The sequence below is a fragment of the Epinephelus fuscoguttatus genome, linkage group LG3 (assembly GCF_011397635.1).
Source record: "Epinephelus fuscoguttatus linkage group LG3, E.fuscoguttatus.final_Chr_v1".
In the NCBI taxonomy this organism is placed as follows: Eukaryota; Metazoa; Chordata; class Actinopteri; order Perciformes; family Serranidae; genus Epinephelus; species Epinephelus fuscoguttatus.
This window is the reverse complement of record NC_064754.1, coordinates 30,920,787-30,941,698: the sequence shown is the minus strand read 5'-3', so window position 1 is coordinate 30,941,698 and position 20,912 is coordinate 30,920,787. Positions and strand designations below refer to the sequence as shown.

General features: G+C 43.0%; 1 protein-coding gene across 2 annotated transcripts in view; it reads right to left on the bottom strand.

Annotated features, from left to right (window-relative positions):
- Positions 1-20,912, bottom strand: part of gcgrb (glucagon receptor b) — a 77,212-nt gene that overhangs the window by 37,223 nt on the left and 19,077 nt on the right. The window contains exon 1 of one of the 2 annotated variants that reach the window (XM_049572254.1): positions 10,159-10,221. The exons of the other annotated variant lie outside the window; for it this stretch is intronic. The gene's annotated coding sequence lies outside the window, so the exon portion shown is untranslated. Of the gene's footprint in view, positions 1-10,158; positions 10,222-20,912 lie in introns of those variants that run through there. 2 annotated transcript variants of the gene reach the window in all.

Below are 20,912 nucleotides of genomic sequence, written 5' to 3'. Positions count from 1 at the left end.
TTGATGCAAAGGTGCAAAATGGCACAAGCAACTAAAGCTGTCCCACTTTGTTATATTTTTACGTGATAAACGACATTTTCTCACTGGTTAATCAAAGTTTGCATGTCTGAGAGTAAACAGGACTGTAGTTGAATGCAGCCACAATTAATGTTATTAGTTACACTTGTGCTTAAACTGCTATGACAAAATGTCTCCCGGAACAATGGACAACAAGGTGTAAAGGTTTGATCATATTTAACTTTTATCCATCCGTCCATTTTCAACTACCTATCCAAAGCTGCAGCAGGCTGAGCAAAGTATTCCAGATTTCCCTCTCCACAGCAACACTTTACAGCTCCTCCTGGGGGATCCTGAGGCGTTGCCAGGCCAGATGAGATATACAATTCCTCCAGCATGTTCTTGGTCTGCCCCGGGGCCTCCTACCAGTGGGACATGCCTGGAACACCTCTAACGGGGGCCACCAAGGAGACATCTTGATCAGATGCTCAAACCACCTCAACTGACCCCTTTTGACGCGAAGGAGCAGCAGCTCTACTCCAAGCTCCCTCTGGATGTCCGAGCTCCTCACCCTGTCTCTCAAATGCAACACACACCGCCTCCGGCACGGCGCTGTGGCCGTCAAGTGCCGCCCCCCAACACACACTGGCAGTGGCGCGCAGCGGCACCGTTGACGTGTATTTCCCACCCCAGACCGCAAGGTGGCTGTAACTACACTAGTTGCCAACGGTTGCCAACTGCTAGTAACGGAAGAAGGAGAGGAAAAACTTTGAGGCAACAGCAACTTGGATTTCACGGGTGAGTTTCTTATCAAAGTCGTCTTATTAAAAATTTGAAACAACCGGAGTTGATACTACGGCGGGCGAAACGTACATAAAAGGCTTTTCTCGCAGCGCCGGCGTGAGCACCGGCCGAGCTGGAAATAGAGCAGTGGACTGAAGCAGAGCGGCGCGGCGCGGCGGCGTTCATAGAGTATAATGGAGGTTCATAGAATATAATGGAGGCGGGCGTTTTGACGCACGGCGTATGGCGGCGGTGTGTGTTGCACTTAAGGCTGAGCCCAGCCACCCGACAGAGGAAACTCATTTCAGCCACTTGTATCAGCGATCTCAAAGTTTTGGTCATTACCCAAAGCTCATGATCATAGGTGAGGGTCGAAACATAGATTGACTGGTAAATCAAAAGCTTCGCCTTCCAGCTCAGCTCTCTCTGCACCACAATAGTCTGACACCATCATCTGGCACCCGCATCACTGCAGATGCCGCATCAAACAACTGACATCTCATGCTCCATTCTACCCTCAATCATGAAAAAGACCCTGATATACTTGAACTACTTTGCTTGGGGCAGTAACTCTCCCAACCAGAAGGGCCAATCTATAATTTGCCAGTAGAGAACCACGGCCTCAGACTTGGAGGTGCTGACTCTCATCCCAGCTGCTTCACACTTGGCTGCAAACCGTAGGTCACGGTGTGATGAAGCCACCAGAACCATATCGTCTGCAAAAAGCAGAGATGCAACCCAGACCCATTCTCTCCCTGGCTGCGCCTTGAGATCCTGTCTGTGAATATTACAAACAGAATCGGAGACAAGGAACGACCCTTTCATCCCATGAATATTCACTCCTTCTCCCATTCACTTCAATTAAAGCTCATACAAGTGAATGAATGTGGATATGCAGTTTCTGCGTTGCTGTGACATTCTGAGAACAGATAAATGAAGTCAGCACTTAAAAATATATATAACACTTTTAATGATGCACAATAGCAGAAGGTGTTATATTATGGCCACATCCACCAAACTCCTGAGTCAGAGTTCACTTTGATTCAACTTTGCACTGTGAGTATGTAATTACTCCAGTGCCATGTTATGTACAATATTAACTACCAAACTCCATGCTGCAGGATCATTCCCACAGTCTGTTTACAGTGTATGATTACCTTGCTCTATATTGATTCATTACTGACGTCAAAAACGTGATGTTGCATCTTTTATTCAGGCCTGAATGTGGAGCAGATTATTTGTACAGAGGGCTATTATGATCATACCTTGAGATGAGGGAGTTGTCAATCAAACAGACTGTACGAGCCCACACAGTAAACACTTTTGTGTGAACTGTAGATATGCAGTGGCATTAATACACGTATGAATGTGTTTTGAGTAAAACTCTAACGATGTTAAGCGCTGCATACTTTTATAATTCTCCTATTAACTGTGAAGTGCTGGCAAGTGGCTCAAGGTTATGAATCCATCTTACACTGAAAAGTTGTATCATAATTCCACTGTAGAGAAAGAAATTGTGGGTGCAGAAATATTTTTTCATTCACTGTGAATAAGGTCTGTGACAAAACCATTCAAGAGGCTGAATTAACTGACAGCGAACCTGGAAAGCAGCTCCACAGGACATTCAGTTTTGCGTCATGTGGCATGCAATTAGCCTGTAGCCTGTGGCCCACATGCCACACACTGCTGCTGTACGGTGACACACACAGTATACTGTAGAACAGGCCAAAATGATCCTGGCCTACATGCTGCCAAATATGTAACATCACATCCAACAGCTTCAGAGCACCCACTGGAGCCTTGTGTCCCTGTTGTTGGAGAGGAGTGAGCGAGACCAAAGCATTTTAACATATTTTGGTTCTAACGTGTGCGTCATATTTACATTTGTTACATAAGATGAGAAATTTTAGCACACAACAACTAAAAGTGATGAAAAAAAGAATGTGACTGTGATCTAGTTTTGAACATGATGGCTCATCTGACAGTAACACATGCATACTATATTACCAACTGTTATTTCTTTTTACCAACTGTTATTTCTGCTCTAACGCCACTGGCTGTGTCCTGAGCGGTATAATTTCTAAACGTGGAAACTAATTAGAAATTTAAACTAGGGTCTTTCCACCCACTGACCAGATTAGCCAGTGTACAGTATGTGGAGGCTCTCAGAGCTGCTAACGTGAGGTGTTTGATGATAGGATGTCACCGAGGATAGTCAGAGGGTTCATCTGGTGAAGCCAAGTGTTCATATTTGTCCATAGTGTTACATGCTCCCCATAATCAACATCAGTAATGCATACAGGCACACAACTGTGCACTCACATAATCTCCTGCAAGACATTCTAGACATGTTCTGTAGATTAATATGTAACCATGCATGTAACACAGAAATTAATAACCTTGCACACACACACAAGCGTCAAGCGTAAAGTATCTGTGCACTGACTTATTGTAATACAATATGTGACAGTACACATACTGCAGCATATGTATATATATATATATTATATATATATATATGAGATAGGACTGAGAGGGAAGAACTGGATGAAAGGGAAATGTGAGTATACCGAAAAGCCCTCGAGGAAGCAAAGGAAGAGGACCATATGTTTTCTGTCATCTGCAAGAGAGCATTGCTGCACAACTCCACATTAATTGAGAACCCAAAGGGACAACAAAGTAGATTATAGGTGGCTTATCATAACTGTGATGTTCGTTATGTGGTGGGATACAGGTCTTTAATAAACAAACACTGCATTTTTCATCTAAACAAAGAAGGACTGACACTTCATTAAACCCCTCCCCATTTAGTGTTTGTCCAGTCATAGTTTTGCAACCCTAAGGTCCTGTTTATACGACAATGATTTCAGCGGTAATCTTTAGTTGAGTTTTGGCCTACCATTTACACAACAGCAATTTTTTGGAAATGGCAGCGTCTTCGTTGTCATGTAAACTTGCAATATGCAGTTCCTCTGAAAACGGAGACTTTTTGCACATGCGCATTACGCTTCCAGTCACTAGGCATGCGCGAGAAAGTCGACCATCACAACATCAATGGTGGACTCCGGAGCTCTGCTTGTGCTGCTCACCCTGTTGAATTTATCAACACTTCCCCATCATAGCGTAGATCTATTGTCGCAACTCCACCTCGTCGTCCGTCCAGACAAACATTTGTGCGGCCATTTTGTTTGCTTATACGTCGCCACTCTGTAGAAGGAAGCATAAGTGTCACACCGCCAACTCCTGGCCTGACATGTATACTGCAGCGTTTTTGGTCATTTTTGAGGATCCATGTGCACAGCGATTGTTATCAAAACGTTGTTGTCTAAACGCAGAATTTTTTTCAAAACGAAAATGAGAAACGATTCTGTTCTTCAGTGGATCGTGTTCGTGTAAACATGGCCTAAGTAGACACGGACAGTCCGTTGGGCTTTGGGCATAGATGTATAATAATGGATATTTGATGCCAAGATGGAGACCTTTCAGTTCAATGGAATTTCTTGCTTGGTGTATACTCCCAAAAAGGTTTCTAGCTTTGTGTTTGCTTCCAGTATATGCAGCTCATTCAATGTGTGCAGTAGTGTTTCTCCCGCTGACTCCACCCATGAGTTCCTGCTTGGCTCGCAGACTTTACCTTGTGATGAGGTGTGCCCGGTCTGCCCGCGGGGACGTCGTCCTGGACATCCCTCAGGTCCGGAGGACTGGGGGGCTCTGCACCATGTGTGGAGTCCACCCCAGTCTATCTGGGTCGGGGTGGTCTCTGTGGCGGCGCTGAAGTTTGAAAAGTTTTATAAATATGAAATCTTAAAAAATTCACAATATAAAGAGTCAAAATTAACCTTAGGGCGCATTCGCACCAGGATGGTCTGGGGGACTCGGTTCAATTGGCCGAAAAATTTCACACCTTCATTTGGTTCGGTTCACTTTCACATTGCACTGTTTAAAGCATGCCAAACCGCCTGGACAATGTTGCTCAACAGCTGCTCATTTGGGGGCAGTATTGCCCAAGACGACCACTGACCAGGAAGAAAAAAAGCATGAGGAAGAAGAAAACTCGGCTCAACGATTGGCAAGGGCCGAAAACAGAAATCCATCCCCTTCAGCTGGCTTGGTCACCACAAAAACAATGGAGCAGCACCAAATTTATGCAGTCTTGGGGTGAGCGCCTGCACCTCCTGACTGCTCCACGCCTTTTTTTTTTTAAACTCTGCTCATGCTGTTGGCTTTGTTTTGTTTTGTTGTTGTTTTTACCCAAAATGCACTGCGCTCTACATCACTTCCTCTCTGTGGTTCACTTCCTGTCTTTGGTTCGCTGCCCAAAAAACCCTGTACTTATGATATTATATTCAGTGTTGGGCTGTAACGCATTGCTAGTAGTGCATTATTGTAATATTATTTATTTTTCTAGTAACTAGTAGTGTAACTAAGTACTGGGGCTGGGGGGGCTGGGGGGGGCAGGTGTAGTGTACGGTCTCTGGTCTGTGTGTGTGTGTGTGTGTCTGCATCAGTGTTTTGGAGCAAACTAATCTCTACTCAACTGTCTGTGTGTACACCCACACGATCACTGAATCCCCACCGCTACAGAGTCAAAGTGCATGTAACCTGAGTGTCAGGGCTGGTATGTTCAGTCCTACCGTTCCTTCCATAATCCCCCTCTGCGGCTCGCTCACTCCTGTCCAAGCTTCATCCCACTGTCCATTATTAATGGAGCTGAGCCGGCTCTGCAGAGAGTCAGCAGTTATGACAAACCTGCTGCTACACACAAATATTTACACTCAACAGGCTTTGTGTGTGTGTGTGTGTGTGTGTGTGTGTGTCTGTGTGTCTGTGTGTCTGTGTGTGCGTGCGTGCGTGCGTGCGTGCGTGCGTGCGTGCGTGTCTTGACACGTGTTTGACCTGTCTCAACCCTTGAAGAAAAATGCAGGACTTTGTGTGTGTGTGTGTGTGTGTGTGTGTGTGTGTGTGTGTGTGTGTGTGTGTGTGTGTGCGTGACGACCATTGATACGTGACAAAAAACTCAGCAGGATCATTGCTTTGTCAACAACACCAATCAGGGTGGATCAAAAACACCTCTGACACCTAACAATCACAAAAGTTTACTGGCATGTGTGTAGGTGGATGTGTGTGTGGTTGTGTGTGTGTGTGAGTGAAAGAAAGGAAATGTAGTAAGAGAAAAAAGCGGTACTGATAGATCTGTCAAGTGTGAATGACAGAACTCTCCCTCACTGTCTTTCTGCTTCAAAGCAAAAATCACAGAGCAAGGTAAAGGAGCGACAGTATTGAAAACATGAATACCACTTAAATTACGAGACTGAGGAGCTCCTGCAGGGACTGATTGGCACACTGCAATAATCGTCAGTCATAACGTCGCCACATCAGTGTCAGAACAGAAGAGCTGAGACGAGCGGCTTCATTAAGATATCAACATGACGCGTCGGCCATCTACCCAACCAGCCTCAGGCTCCTTCTGTCACAAGATTAAGAAGCAAGAAAATATGAAGGAAAATCAATTATGGCGAGGATGAGAGAGTGGATACACACATAAGACAGGTTGATACTGAGAGCTGAGTGCACACACACACATACAACGACAAAGTGAGGAGCGGCTGATCCTCAGTCAGCAGAGAAGGTTCCTTCCTTATACACAGCAGGATGAAGAAACTACTTGCCACAGTTCCTTCAGGTTCACGGCGTTTATTCTGACAAGAAGCACAGTAGTGGTGATGATGTTCAGAGTCAGACACAGCTCCTACCCCACAGTGGAAATCAGCAGCAGCAAAAGGGGCTACAACACTTTCACATGTGATTGTATAATATTGTTGGAAACACAAAATAACTGTATACTACAAAAAAAGCTTCTCTCTATAAACGCACAGTTTCTGTGTGTGTGTGTGTGTGTGTGTGTGTGTGTCCTCCTGTTGCCCTCTTGCGGGATTTCGCGGGTCGTGATGTTCTCTGTTCTCACCAGAAGAGGAGGTAGAAGATTCTCATGGACACTCATGGATACGCATACCCACATGGATACGCGGCATTGCCAGGTAACTTGCATTAACTACAGGCCAACACATGTTGGAACCTGCTTAGCATTGCCCACACTGGCATAGCATTATACCTTCAGTCATCGGAACCTGCGTTAAGGCTTAGCCTTGCCCTCACTCGCAAAGCATTAGCTTCAGTCATCGGAACCTGCGTTAAAGCTTTTAGCGTCAGTCATCCAAACCTAACTGTCTGCTAACTTCACCTGCTTTAACGATAGCCTTGTGTTGGTTGCAGAAAGTACATTGCACTTCACGGCTCTTATAAGTTTAGAACTTCAATCACTTCAATTTACTTCTTTGTGGTGGAAGACTCACAGTATGTATGTGACATAATGGCAAAAATTGAGTCACAACATCTTAACTGGATTTGACACAACCAGAACTCAATCAAGGCAGAAAAGTATAAAGTCATTGTGGATGCCCTAAATAGTGGCACAGAAATCATCCCTGAACGCCTGACCGTACTGCCACCCAGCATTTATGGATCACCACGATGGTACGCAAAAGAGTTCCAAGATACAATGGGCTTAATAAGAATGAAAGGAAAACCAGACTTTTTCCTCACCTTCACTTTGCAATCCAAACTGGCCTGAAATTAAAGAATCACTTTTTGAGGGAGAACAGAGCAGTCAAAGACCAGACATATACAATACAAAGTATTCCACATGAAGGTGGAAGCTCTCCTGACAGACCTCCTCAAATGTGACATCTTGGAACATGTGGATGCATACGTGATGGTGAAAGAAACCCAAAAGAGGCATCTACCACATATGCTCATCACCATGGTACCACGTGACAAACCCAGGACCACCACTGACATTAACTGTGTTTTGTCTGCATAAATTCCAAACAAGGAGACGAATCCAGAACTACATCGCATACTCACATCACACATAATACACAGCCCATGTGGACAATGGAACAGCGATAGTCCATGGCAGATAGAAAGTGCTCCAAGAACTACCCAAAACAATTGAGACAAAAGACAAGATTTTCAGACAACTCTTATCCCCTGTATTGCAGGCGTGCAGAGGAAGCAACTGGCTCACCCATTACACAGACCATCAGAGGACTGAATGTGTTAATGCATGGGTGGTGCCATACAATCCATGCATTTTACTACGATACAATGCACACATCAACCTTGAAATTGTCTTTGCTGTCTATAGTGTCAAATATCTCTACAACCACTTGGGGAAGGGTCCAGATCAGTGTCTGGTGAGATTGGATGTAACAGATGAAAACATGCATGAAGAGCTTAGACGTGATGAAGTGACACATTATGAATTGGGACGTTACATAACTGCATCGGAGGCATGCTGGCGCATATATGATTTCCCCATCCAACGTTAACAACCGCCAGTGAGGATGCTAGCAATACACCTAGAAGAGGAACAGGTTGTCATGTTCAGTGATGAACGCACTGCACAGTACCTTTTGGACTCCGGCCCACCTGCCACCACACTGACTGCCTTTTTCCAAGCCATGTCTCTTCATGTATTCCAGCATTTCGCGTATACACAGACAAAATTTCAGATGTGGAAGAAAAGACTGAGCTCTCACGAAAACTGTATGGCTGACACTGTCGGACATACTGTACAATGCTGAACTTTTCTATCTCCGCATCCTTTCGTACCGTGTGCCTGGGCCTACATCATTCAGGGACCTACGCAAAGTTGGAGGTGTCATCATGGACACTTGCCTGGCTGCTTGCACTGCGCATGGAACTGTTGAAAATGATCAAGAGGTTGATTCTGTTATGGAAGAGGCAGCAAGTGTCACCCTTGGCCCAGCACTTGGTGAGGTGTTTGCTAACAGCCTCATGTTTGTACTTCGAGGAGAACACCTAAACTTCTGGGAGAAACACAAGTTCTGTGTGAAGATTTAATGCACAAGGCCAGGGTAGATGAGCCAAATGACTACATTGTCAATCAAGTACTACTTGATCTAAAGCACCATGTTGAGAGACATGGCTTTTCCTTAAATGGTATCTTTGGACTTCCTGATCCTGACCCACTTTACATCCAGTGTCATATTCCTCGCATTATCCAGCATGAAACTGAGCATAAAATTGAGGAACTTCACACAAACATTATTGCCACAGATAACAGACTTAACCCTGAGCATCAAGCCATTGTCAATATGGTGATGGAAAGTGTAGAAAAGGGCCAAGGCAAACTGCTAGCACTTGATGCAAGTGGGGGGACAGGGAAAACATTTATATTATGCCACATACTCGACAAAGTCCTTGCACAAGGCAAGGTAGCTCTTGCAACAGCTGTAAATGGAATAGCAGCTACATTACTGCCATCACCTTCCGCAGTAGAACAAAATGTCCTCTCATTCTGGCAGATGTTTCGACTTGCAGTGTGAGTGAGCAGGACAACACTGCAAGACTCATTAGAATGACACACCTCATGGTAGTGGATGAGGTCTCAGTGATGGATCGGCGTGCCTTGGAAGCAGCCAACCAAACATTTCAGTGGCTCCAGGGATCAGATATGCCATTTGGTGGCATCACAATGGAGGCAAATTCTTACCATTGTATCACATGGTAGCAGAGCTGATATAATAGGCAGATGTTTCAAGAGTTCATCCATCTGGAAAAATGTTGTCACACTTAGTCCGACACAAAACATGAGAATCTTTCAAGCTCCAGCTGAATTTCAAAAAGAACTACAGGATTTCACTCAATTGCCTGCTCAGGAGCACATTTGCCACAATGTCGACACTACAGAATCAGATAGTCACCACATGTACCCAAAAGATTTCCTAAATACACTCCCATCTGGAATGCCTCCTCATCGCATCACATTAAAGGTGGGGATGGTTATCATGCTGCTGCACAACTTTGACCAACAAAATGGACATTGCAACGCTTCAAGATACATCATTGATCAAATACTGCCTCACCTCATTGTTGCTACATCAGTGATTGGTGTAAATGCTGGATGCACTCTCCTAATTCCAAGAACTACCCTCATACCATCTGACAATGTCTTTCCATTCACTTTGCGTCGTAAAAAGTTTCCAGTTAGACCCTGCTTTGCCATGACGGTGAATAAATCACAAGGACAATCTTTACAGCGTGTGGGTGTCTTTGTCACTAGAGATTTCTTCAGCCATGGTCATCTCTACATTGCCCCTAGCAGAGTTGGCAGATCAAACAGCCTTCGCATTCTTGCTCTAGATGAACAAACAAAGCAAAAGCGTCGCTTTCTCAGCAATGTTGTGATTAAAGAGGTACTGACACAATAAAAACACAGCACAAACAGGACCGTGAAAGACTCTTAAAGGGATAGTGCACCCAAAAATGAAAATTCAGCCATTATCTACTCACACATATGCCGATGGAGGCCCTGGTGAAGTTTTAGAGTTCTCACATCCCTTGCGGAGATCGGCGGGGGGAGTGGCCAGCACACCTAATGGCAGATGGTGCCCCAGACTAATGTCCAAGAACACAAAATTGAATCCACAAAGCATCTCCAACATGCTCATCCGTAGTGATTCAAGTGTGCTGCAGCCGCGACATAAAAAGTTGTTTCGAAAAATGTCATATGAACTCTGTTTTTAGCCTCACTGTAGCCTGTAGCTCTGACTGCTTCTCTGTGCTCCGCGCTCACGTGTGCACGCTCAGGGTGTCGGTGATGCATGGTCTCTGAAGAGCAGCAGTCTCGTCAGTACTGATGTCCAGATTCTCAAGTGCAGGCATCGCCAATTCCCAGTCTGAGCAGCAAAGACTTTCCTCATACATTGGCATTGTTTTGCATTTGAAACAACTACACCACCAGGTTTCCAGTGCTCGACTCCGGTATTCTGCGGCTGGCTGAGGGTTAGGCTCATGAGCTGCGGTGGCTGCATCGTCCAGTAGCCTGAGTTCAGTGCGTATACTCATATAGTCAAACAAATACAGCTCAACAAAGAAATGTTGTTCCTCCTCAGTTTCAAAGTCTTCAGACATGTTGGGCTGTCCTTTGCTAAAAGACCGTAGTGCAAATTATCTTTTAGCTCTGTGGTTACTGCTGTCTCTCCCTGTGGTGCACGTGTCACGTGATGTAAACACGGGTAAGCAAAGCTCATGCTTTCGCTGGTCTCGCACAGGTGCGCACACGTGAACGCGGAGCACAGAAAAGCAGTCAGAGCTACAGGATACAGTGAGGCTAAAAACAGAGTTCATATGACGTTTTTCGAAACAACTTTTCATGTTGGGGCTGCAGCACACTTGGATCACTACCTTTGAGCAGTATGGAGATACTTTGTGGATTCCAATTTGTGTTCTTGGACATTAGTCTGGGGCACCGTCAGCCATTAGGTGTGATGGCCGCTCCCCCCGCCGATCTCCGCAAGGGATGTGAGGACTCTAAAACTTCACCAGGGCCTCCATCGGCATATGGGTGAGTAGATAATGGCTGAATTTTCATTTTTGGGTGCACTATCCCTTTAACATTCTTTACAAAGTTCTCATACAAATTGCCAATCTTGCATACAATATATCAGTTTTTAAATGTGACACCACTTTAAGTGTATTACAGATAATTTATTTTCATTTTAATTTTTTTTTAAAATTTCATCTTTGGAAATACCTTCCCATACATTTCCGCACAATATCTGTCCACTCAGTTGACTGATGTTCCATTTGTGTTTACACTTTTCCCAATGACAAAGCAAAAAGATACTGGTAGTGGTACTTTCACATTAGTGAATGGGGTTCAACTCCCTACAGTTTCATCGCTAAAAGCCAAGCACAAGACTTTACAACAACTTCATAAACAACAACTGGTTAAACATATACACCTCAGTCTGTATCCATATCAGTCACAGACACAGGTAGCGTATCATCTTTCAACTGACGCCTCCTTACTTCAACTTTCAACTTACGCCTGCTTACTACGGGCACTGCACTAGTAATACAAATGTGCAGTCTGCTTCTTCATGTAGCATCTTACTTAGTCATATAAACAGCCATGAACCAATTTTTTAGTTTTGTGTGAAAAAATAAATAAAATAAAAATGTATATATATATATAGTACAGGCCAAAAGTTTGGACACACCTTCTCATTCAATGCATTTTCTTTATTTTCATGACTATTTACATTGTAGATTCTCACTGAAGGCATCAAAACTATGAATGAACACGTGGAATTATGTGCTTAACAAAAAAAGGTGAAATAACTGAAAAAATGTTTTATATTCTAGTTTCTTCAAAATAGCCACCCTTTGCTCTGATTACTGCTTTGCACACTCTTGGCATTCTCTCCATGAGCTTCAAGAGGTAGTCACCTGAAATGGTTTCCACTTCACAGGTGTGCCTTATCAGGGTTAATTAGTGGAATTTCTTGCTTTATCAATGGGGTTGGGACCATCAGTTTTGTTGTGCAGAAGTCAGGTTAATACACAGCCGACAGCCCTATTGGACAACTGTTAAAATTCATATTATGGCAAGAACCAATCAGCTAACTAAAGAAAAACGAGTGGCCATCATTACTTTAAGAAATGAAGGTCAGTCAGTCCGGAAAATTACAAAAACTTTAAATGTGTCCCCAAGTGGAGTCGCAAAAACCATCAAGCGCTACAACGAAACTGGCACACATGAGGACCGACCCAGGAAAGGAAGACCAAGAGTCACCTCTGCTTCTGAGGATAATTTCATTCGAGTCACCAGCCTCAGAAATCGCAAGTTAACAGCAGCTCAGATCAGAGACCAGATGAATGCCACACAGAGTTCTAGCAGCAGACCCATCTCTAGAACAACTGTTAAGAGGAGACGCGCGAATCAGGCCTTCATGGTCAAATAGCTGCTAGGAAACCACTGCTAAGGAGAGGCAACAAGCAGAAGAGATTTGTTTGGGCCAAGAAACACAAGGAATGGACATTAGACCAGTGGAAATCTGTGCTTTGGTCTGATGAGTCCAAATTTGAGATCTTTGGTTCCAACCGCCGTGTCTTTGTGAGACGCAGAAAAGGTGAACGGATGGATTCCACATGCCTGGTTCCCACTGTGAAGCATGGAGGAGGAGGTGTGATGGTGTGGGGTGTTTTGCTGGTGACACTGTTGGGGATTTATTCAAAATTGAAGGCACACTGAACCAGCATGGCTACCACAGCATCCTGCAGCGACATGCCATCCCATCCGGTTTGCGTTTAGTTGGACGATCATTTATTTTTCAACAGGACAATGACCCCAAACACACCTCCAGGCTGTGTAAGGGCTATTTGACCAAGAAGGAGAGTGATGGAGTGCTGCGGCAGATGACCTGGCCTCCACAGTCACCGGACCTGAACCCAATCGAGATGGTTTGGGGTGAGCTGGACCGCAGAGTGAAGGCAAAAGGGCCAACAAAATGCTAAACACCTCTGGGAACTCCTTCAAGACTGTTGGAAAACCATTTCAGGTGACTACCTCTTGAAGCTCATGGAGAGAATGCCAAGAGTGTGCAAAGCAGTAATCAGAGCAAAGGGTGGCTATTTTGAAGAAACTAGAATATAAAACATGTTTTCAGTTATTTCACCTTTTTTTGTTAAGTACATAACTCCACATGTGTTCATTCATAGTTTGATGCCTTCAGTGAGAATCTACAATGTAAATAGTCATGAAAATAAAGAAAACGCATTGAATGAGAAGGTGTGTCCAAACTTTTGGCCTGTACTGTATATAGGCTATATATATATATATCATGTTTATGCAAGGCATGAACTAATGAACCAAAACATTTGTCTTCACGGAGGGTAAAAACATACCTGACAAGAAGCACAGTAAAGTGGTTGGTGATGATATACAGAGTCGGACACAGCTCCTGCCCCTACACATTAAAATAAAACGCCATAAATACAAAGCTGCCGCTGTTTTACATTAGCTGTGCAGTACTCCACAAAACCACAGTGGCCGAGGCCAAGCAACTGACCGTTACAGCAGCTAACTGTTACACAAGCTAGCAAACTCATCTTCACTCGACCAAAACACAAACACAGCAATAGTTAATGCTTACTGACGGTCACAAAACATGACAAGGTAACTCATGACACTTAATATACACTTTGATTTGAGTGAAGTGAGGTTTACAGGGTAATATTTTAAAGAAAATCACGGAGCTGTTCTACCACAGTACGTACCACAGTGGAAATCAGCAGCAGCTATAGTTACCACCACCGCCACAAGAGGGCGCTCAAATAAAACACATTTAAAGAAGCCTTGCATAGATAAACATATGATATTATCCCATTTCTCAAACACAAAACAGTGAAAATAAAAGCCAGCAAGGTAACTTGTTTACAAAATAAAATGAACACTGAATGAATACAGGAATTAATTTTAGTTAGTTTAGTTACTAAATTAGTGACTTTCTTATTGACAGAAGAATTTTGGCCACTGGGCGACATTCAGGTTTTGACCCTCATTATGCTGTTATACATACCAATGATCCTCATACAGTGGTTTGTATGGTATGTTACTGATTAGCCCCCCATGACTTACATTAAGTCCTTAATATAGGGGACAGTGAGGCACAACTCAATGTATTTTGTAACAGACTTTTTAAGTGGTTACATAGTATCCTTTCATGCTTCCACACAGTTGACCACAATACTGCCAGACAGTGACCCGCAGAATTGACCCTTCACTAAGTCCTGCCCCCAGATGCAGATTGGCCAATCATAACATAGCATTGAGCCTGCTCAGACCAGGGCCCGACAACAACACAGCTGTGCTCCATTGACTCTAATGCAATCGTTTCAGATTTGGAGCTAAATGTTGTGCCAGGGGCACGTCGTGTATTAATGATACTCATTACCTGGAGAGGTTGGAAAAAGATTTATGTTTCTTCCCTGTTCCAAAACCAAAATTAGTCCCTGGAAATTGTAGGGTTAGCTAGCTACTGAAGATATAGCCTACTGAATGTATACACATGCTGCTTTTGCTTTTTAGTGATTATAACACTGAATGAAGACCTTTCCTGTTGTACAGGAACCAGTGAAGGGAAGCAGGGAAACTTTGCTGATATTCAACCAGCTGTGTGTCATCGCAGTGTGCGCAGATGAAAGTTGTTGGACTTCCCCGGTGATCCCTGCCCATCTGGATGTGGAGGTCCAGGGAAAGTCAAACAATGTAACAGTATCAACCTATATTATAAAGATAGAATTGTATTGAATGAATTGTGTTAAATAGACTTTTTCAAGTCTTACAAGTTTTACAGCTAACCCTCTGCCTGTTACAATTAACCCCACCCATGGGGTACACCGTAACATTTCACTTCTGCCACTTCATGGTGCAATTGTAGAAGAAAGCTAAGCTGTGGGGAAAAAAAAAACATCTGCTCATTAGTAGCAGAGATGTGCATGTTGTTAGAATAAAACTAAAATCTTAGTCATCCATCATTAATGTAAAGTTACGGTAAAGTTAGGTTAGGTTTAGGCAAGTAAAGTTACTGTGGTTAGGTACAGGAAAAGAAACATGGTGAGGACATACCTTAAAGTGACTCAAAGTTACACATTTATGAACACCCGTCTCCTCATCCACCGACTGCTTCCTTCTTTACTACCATCATCACATTGATCACATGTTCGCAGCCTTCTAAATACACGGGTTATGCACAAATTACAGGCCCATCATTACGTGGGGTATGTACAAATTTTTGTGTGTTACTTTTAGTAGAAAAGTGTAGGCACAGTGCATAAGAACAGCCTGTGCAAACCCAATTATATAACTATAAAACAGGAGTATGCAAAAAAAGAAGCATTTTTTTTATATCAAACCATTTCATGTCACTGGTTTTTCTCATAAATGTTCACTGCAAGGGGTAAAAAAAATTACAAATTCCACTGAAATAAAGATACTGAGATACTTTATGATACTTTCTTATTGAGATATTTTCTGTCTTAAATAAATGAAATGTACCTTTATAAGTCAAAGTCACACTCACAGCTGTGAGTGTGTGAGTGTTTCCATAGTGCCAGAAATTCAAGTCTCCTACAGACCTTGCAGAAAAAAAGTGATTTTCACTATGAGGACAACACTGCATAAAAAAACACAGCATCCTCATTTATTTCAATGAGGCATAGTGGATATAATGGGTGGATGCAGGGTAATCCAGCAAAAAGCTGAACCTGGTTAAACACAACGAAACGTCATCTGGCAAAGTGCTGCGCTGGCTACTCAAATATGTGTCAGTGCACATTCTGGATGAATTAATTTGTAACACAAACTGCATTGTAATCATAGTTTCCCCTGTGATCATTGAGTGACATAACTTTAAAGTTGCAAAATCCTTCTTCACAGTATTGTACACAACCATGCAGTGTGCAGGCTTTGGATAAGCCTATTAAAGTCTATTACTCAAACCAGCCTTGCTGGAGCAATAAGAACCTCTTTAACCGTTTTAACACATGAAACCAGCTTCTCCTATGTCTAGTCTAAAATATCAGTGTACAGCAGTGGTTTGTGGTATTCACGTCCATGCAGCAGAGGAATGGTAGATACAAGAGTGGAGAATGGTGGTGAGCTAGGGAGCAATGACACCACCTTTTTCATAGCTTGCTGTGCCAACATGATGAGTTTTCAGACTTAATTTGGAATTAAATGATTGTGTATTCTCACAGCTTGATTGTGACCATGTGGTCTACACCGTGGGGAGGCTCACCCCCGCTTCAGTAATCTGTCTGGTTCACTGTTTATGCAGAATGAGAAGATCATCAGCATTTAGCTAAAGCAGTCTGAGCTGGATGAGAATTTATAATAAGTACTGCACATTTTCGCTATTAACTGGTGTAACAATTAATTCTCTAGTATTGTCGTCACACTTTCACTATGGAACAACTTGAGTGTATTATGATTTTGTTTTGATTGGACTGAGATATGTGGATATACTTTATGTTATCTTTGACGTCCGCATTTTACAGGATAAGGGATTGTTTTGATGTAAACATTAGTGATACTGCAAATGTTACCCAGTTTTAAAAACTTCAGGAGTTCTGGAGCACCTCAGAAATGCTTCACAGAAATGTCATCTAAATATTTAATATGATATTGAATCAAGAGCACTAATCAAGTTATTGTGTGCATGAATGAATAAATCAGAAGCACAAATGAGTTTTTCTCTATGACACATCCTGGTTTCTATAGGCTTCAGAAGACACCTGATTTTTTTTTATTTATTTGTTGTTGTTGTTGTTGTTGTTGTTGTTGTTGTTGTTGTTGTGTCACCACAAGATCCACTAGATAGATTTTCTGGATACTCAAACTGTGGGATAAATGTCATGGGACACTGTGTACTCATGTATGGTTGCATGTTAATGTTCAGTCAGGAACACTTTTGCAAAGAAAACTTTATTTCTATTTGCAGTATTATATTTGGCGGTATGGCTCTGTTCTGGGGCCTCTGCCTTTTATGGGGCCTACACAGAAAGCCTCTTCCACGTGCCTATGTTGAAAGCATAAGGCGGAGAGAGCACACCTCTCTGCCCTTCCACATGCAAATGAGAAAAGCCTAAGTGCAAACCTCCTGCCCCTCCATGTGCCTACATGGAAAGCCTGAGGCAGGAGAGCAGCAGCAAAGATCCCTGGGAACAGAACAGAGCAGCATCAATGACAAACAGAAATGACTCTGATAAGTCAGACACAGCATGAAAAGGAGGAGCTGGGGTGGAGGCAGGTTGCAAAGTGACTTGCAAAGGAAGCAGCAACAGTAGGCAGGCCAGAGCAGTTTAAATAGGGCGCGCTGAATGAGATTCGCTAATTGGTTGCATAGAAATGAATCATGTGATCTATCAGCTGACTGCCTTCCATCAATCAGCTGCTCCATCAGTTGATTGGCTGTTTGAGATCAGCTGATGAACCTGGGATGTGAGCTGAGCTTGACATTGTGTCCTGACTGATCTAATACTATGCTCAATTTGTAGCAGTTGTAGTGACAGTAGAGGTCAATGTATGGTGGCACTGGGACCCTGTAAGGTCAAACATGCGGAAGCCCTTGGAGATCTTAAACAGCTTCTTAATCCACTCTGCTTAGTGTCTACAGCATATCGATCTGGGCTTGGCAGGCACTGATGTTCATGATGATGGTCAGACTGATAGTTCAGCTGATCTGGGTGTGATCGTTCTCTAGGATGTGACCGAGAAGGTAAAACCAACATGAGCAGTCCACAATAGACCTTAAGAGGGATTTGGGTTTGTAATTAGATGCTGTTATTCAAGGATCAATATCTTTGCTGTTCTGTGTGTTGCTCTCCTTGATTGCTTGTTACAGACCGAGCTCTGTGACCTGAGTCTTTTCTGTAACTGTGTGTTTTAAAAAACCAAACCGGAGCATACTGCAGCAGCTAAAGTGAGGAGGATCTGCTTAATTCTGACAAGCTTTTGGCAGAAAGGTCATAAGAATTACATTTTAGGTATTCAGCAGACACTTCTAAAAGGTGTATTAAAATACTGTATTCCACCCTGTCATCCATGCCACATTCCTCTTTACACTTGATCCCCACATACAGCAGATACCAAATATAATCCTCTTCCTCTAACTAATATTGGCCCTTCCTTTTTCCAGCTCCCTGTTCTTGTTTGACCACAGCTGACTAATCCTGGAAACCATCAGGATTACTAAACAAGCCCAGATCCTGTCAGGATAGCCTAAACTATAACTCACAGTCGACTACCATTAATGCAGTTGTGAGACTTTGATGTATTGCACAAATACTCGGTTAAGAAATTAAACAGCAACGATCAGATCTGGTCTCTGGTGCATTTCAGTGTTGAATGTTTTTTTGTTCTGCAATGAACAGTTTAAAAGAAGAAATAAAACTGATGCAGCATAACCAGAGATATCTTTTTTTATTACATACATTCTTCCTCCGTGTCAAAACTTGGTGCTCACATTGCCCACAATGCAACTCGTCCACCAACAGTTTGGTCGTAGAGTCAGTTTTGTTATGAGAGACTGCCCATTATTCTGAGGCTCATAAATCTGAAGCCCCAAATATTTAAAATAAATAAATAAATAATATTCTCTGCTAGAGAATGGTGGACTGCCACCTCTGGGTTGGGAGTGAGCTACTGCCCCAAGTGAGGCAGTTCAAGTATCTCAAGGTCTTGTTCACGAGTGAGGGTAGAATGGAGCGTGAGATGGATCGGCGGTTTGATAGTCTGCAGTGATCTGCCAGAACTTTGTGGTGAAGAGAGAGCTAAGCTGGAAGGCCAAGCTTTTGATTTACCAATCGATCTACATTCAAATCCCTCACCTATGGTAATGAGCTTAAGGTAATGACCGAAAGAATGAGGTTGCTAATACAAGTGGCCGAAATGAGTTTCCTCTGAAGGGTGGCTGTGCTCAGCCTTAGAGACAGGGTAAGGTGCTCGGACATCTGGAGGGAGCTCGGAGTTGAGTCGCTGCTCCTTCGCAGCGAAAGGGGTCAGTTGAAGTGGTTCGGGCATCTGATCAGGATACTTAGTGGGCACCTCCTGTTTCATGTAAACTGGCAGGAGGCCCCAGGGCAGACCCATGACACGCTGGAGGGAATACATATCTTGCCCGGCCTGGGAACGCCCTGAGATCCCCAGGAGTCTGGAGCACTTTGCTGAGCCTGCTGGCCCCATGACCCAACTTCGGATAAGCAGTTGAAAATAGATGGATGGATGGATGGATGGGTGGATGGATGGATGGATTATACTTTGCCATAGTAGGTTTGTCGATGATGTCTGCATAACAGTTGCCCAAGTGCTTCTGTTTAGGAGAGTGTGCGCCTATTTCTGAGAAACAGCCTTTCAGAGAATTGCCTGTTTATTTTAACGTGCAATCGGAGAAACAGCCTTTTGGTCCAATTGGAGTATTGGGTCTCAGGTGTCATGAGCTGTCAGAACAATGGCATGGCACCGTGTTATGCTAATGGCAGTTAATGTAGTCGCTAGCCTCAAACAGAGATGAGGAGCAGGTTGCAGAGGTCATTCTTTCACTCCACAATCCAAAATTATTTTTATTTTCAGACTTTTTGTCTTCAGCCCAAACTGACGCTGACTCAACCAACATCAACTGTGCAGATTGTGCAAAGCTCCGGCTGTAGCCACAAAAGGCTTTATTAAACTTTTTTCATGTTGCAGTAATACTTCTCCAGACCAGTCAACTTTGATTTTTTTTATTTGAATTATGTTAATCATAGTACCTGAACAACTTCCATCTCATGTTACTGATGTGAGCTTTTGTTTGAATTTTTTTTATTAAAAAAAAAAATCATGATAAATGTGCAGCTGATGTTCAATTCCATCTAATCAAAAATGAAACAGAACTACAGCGATATCAATGTAATAATACTACAGAGCTGTGTGTGGTCATCCAGTTTAGATATTCATAGCTCTATAGTCCAGAACTGTGGAATTATTCATCCAAACTGTGTGTATTGTCGCAGACCTGACTGTGCAAACCCTGTGTTCAGTCCCCTCACTGTCACACTGTTTGCTGAATGAATCAGCGTCCCTGCTCTGATGACAGGTTGCATTAATTAGCCCCCATTTTCAATCAGACGCTCACCTCATAAATGAATGGAAAATGGTGAAATTATCCGAGGATGTAATTATGCCTGATCAGGTGCGTGTGAGAGACACATCCTGTCAGTTTTGCACAGAGCGACACCAGTACATTCTGGATGGCAAGTAATAGTCCATGGAACCTGAAATATTCTTTTCTAACTTTCATTTGTTTTGCCATGTAACTCATTTGACATCTGTGACCTAATATGTCACATGATTTCCATTTGTCACACACATAAGAATCATCAGAAAGTCCTAAATGCTAAATTTATCACCAACATACATTTTATTCCTGTGCACTTCATGTTAGCTTACTGACATTATGGTTTTCTGAGGTTTATATGTTGTGACGCACAATAAAATGTGTTTCTTTTTACTGAACAAAAAATTGACTGGATGTACTGTCAACCCCAAAATGATCTTGTCCTCATGTTTTGCATTCAGCCTAGATTATTTGGTAATGTGAGAGGTTTACAGATCCAGGCTTAAATCTCTTGAAATGCTTACAGGGTCATTGGGGCCACCCCAGTGGTTTTAAACATGTTTGATATTTAGGAAAATCTGAATGATTACTGTTATGATTACCTCA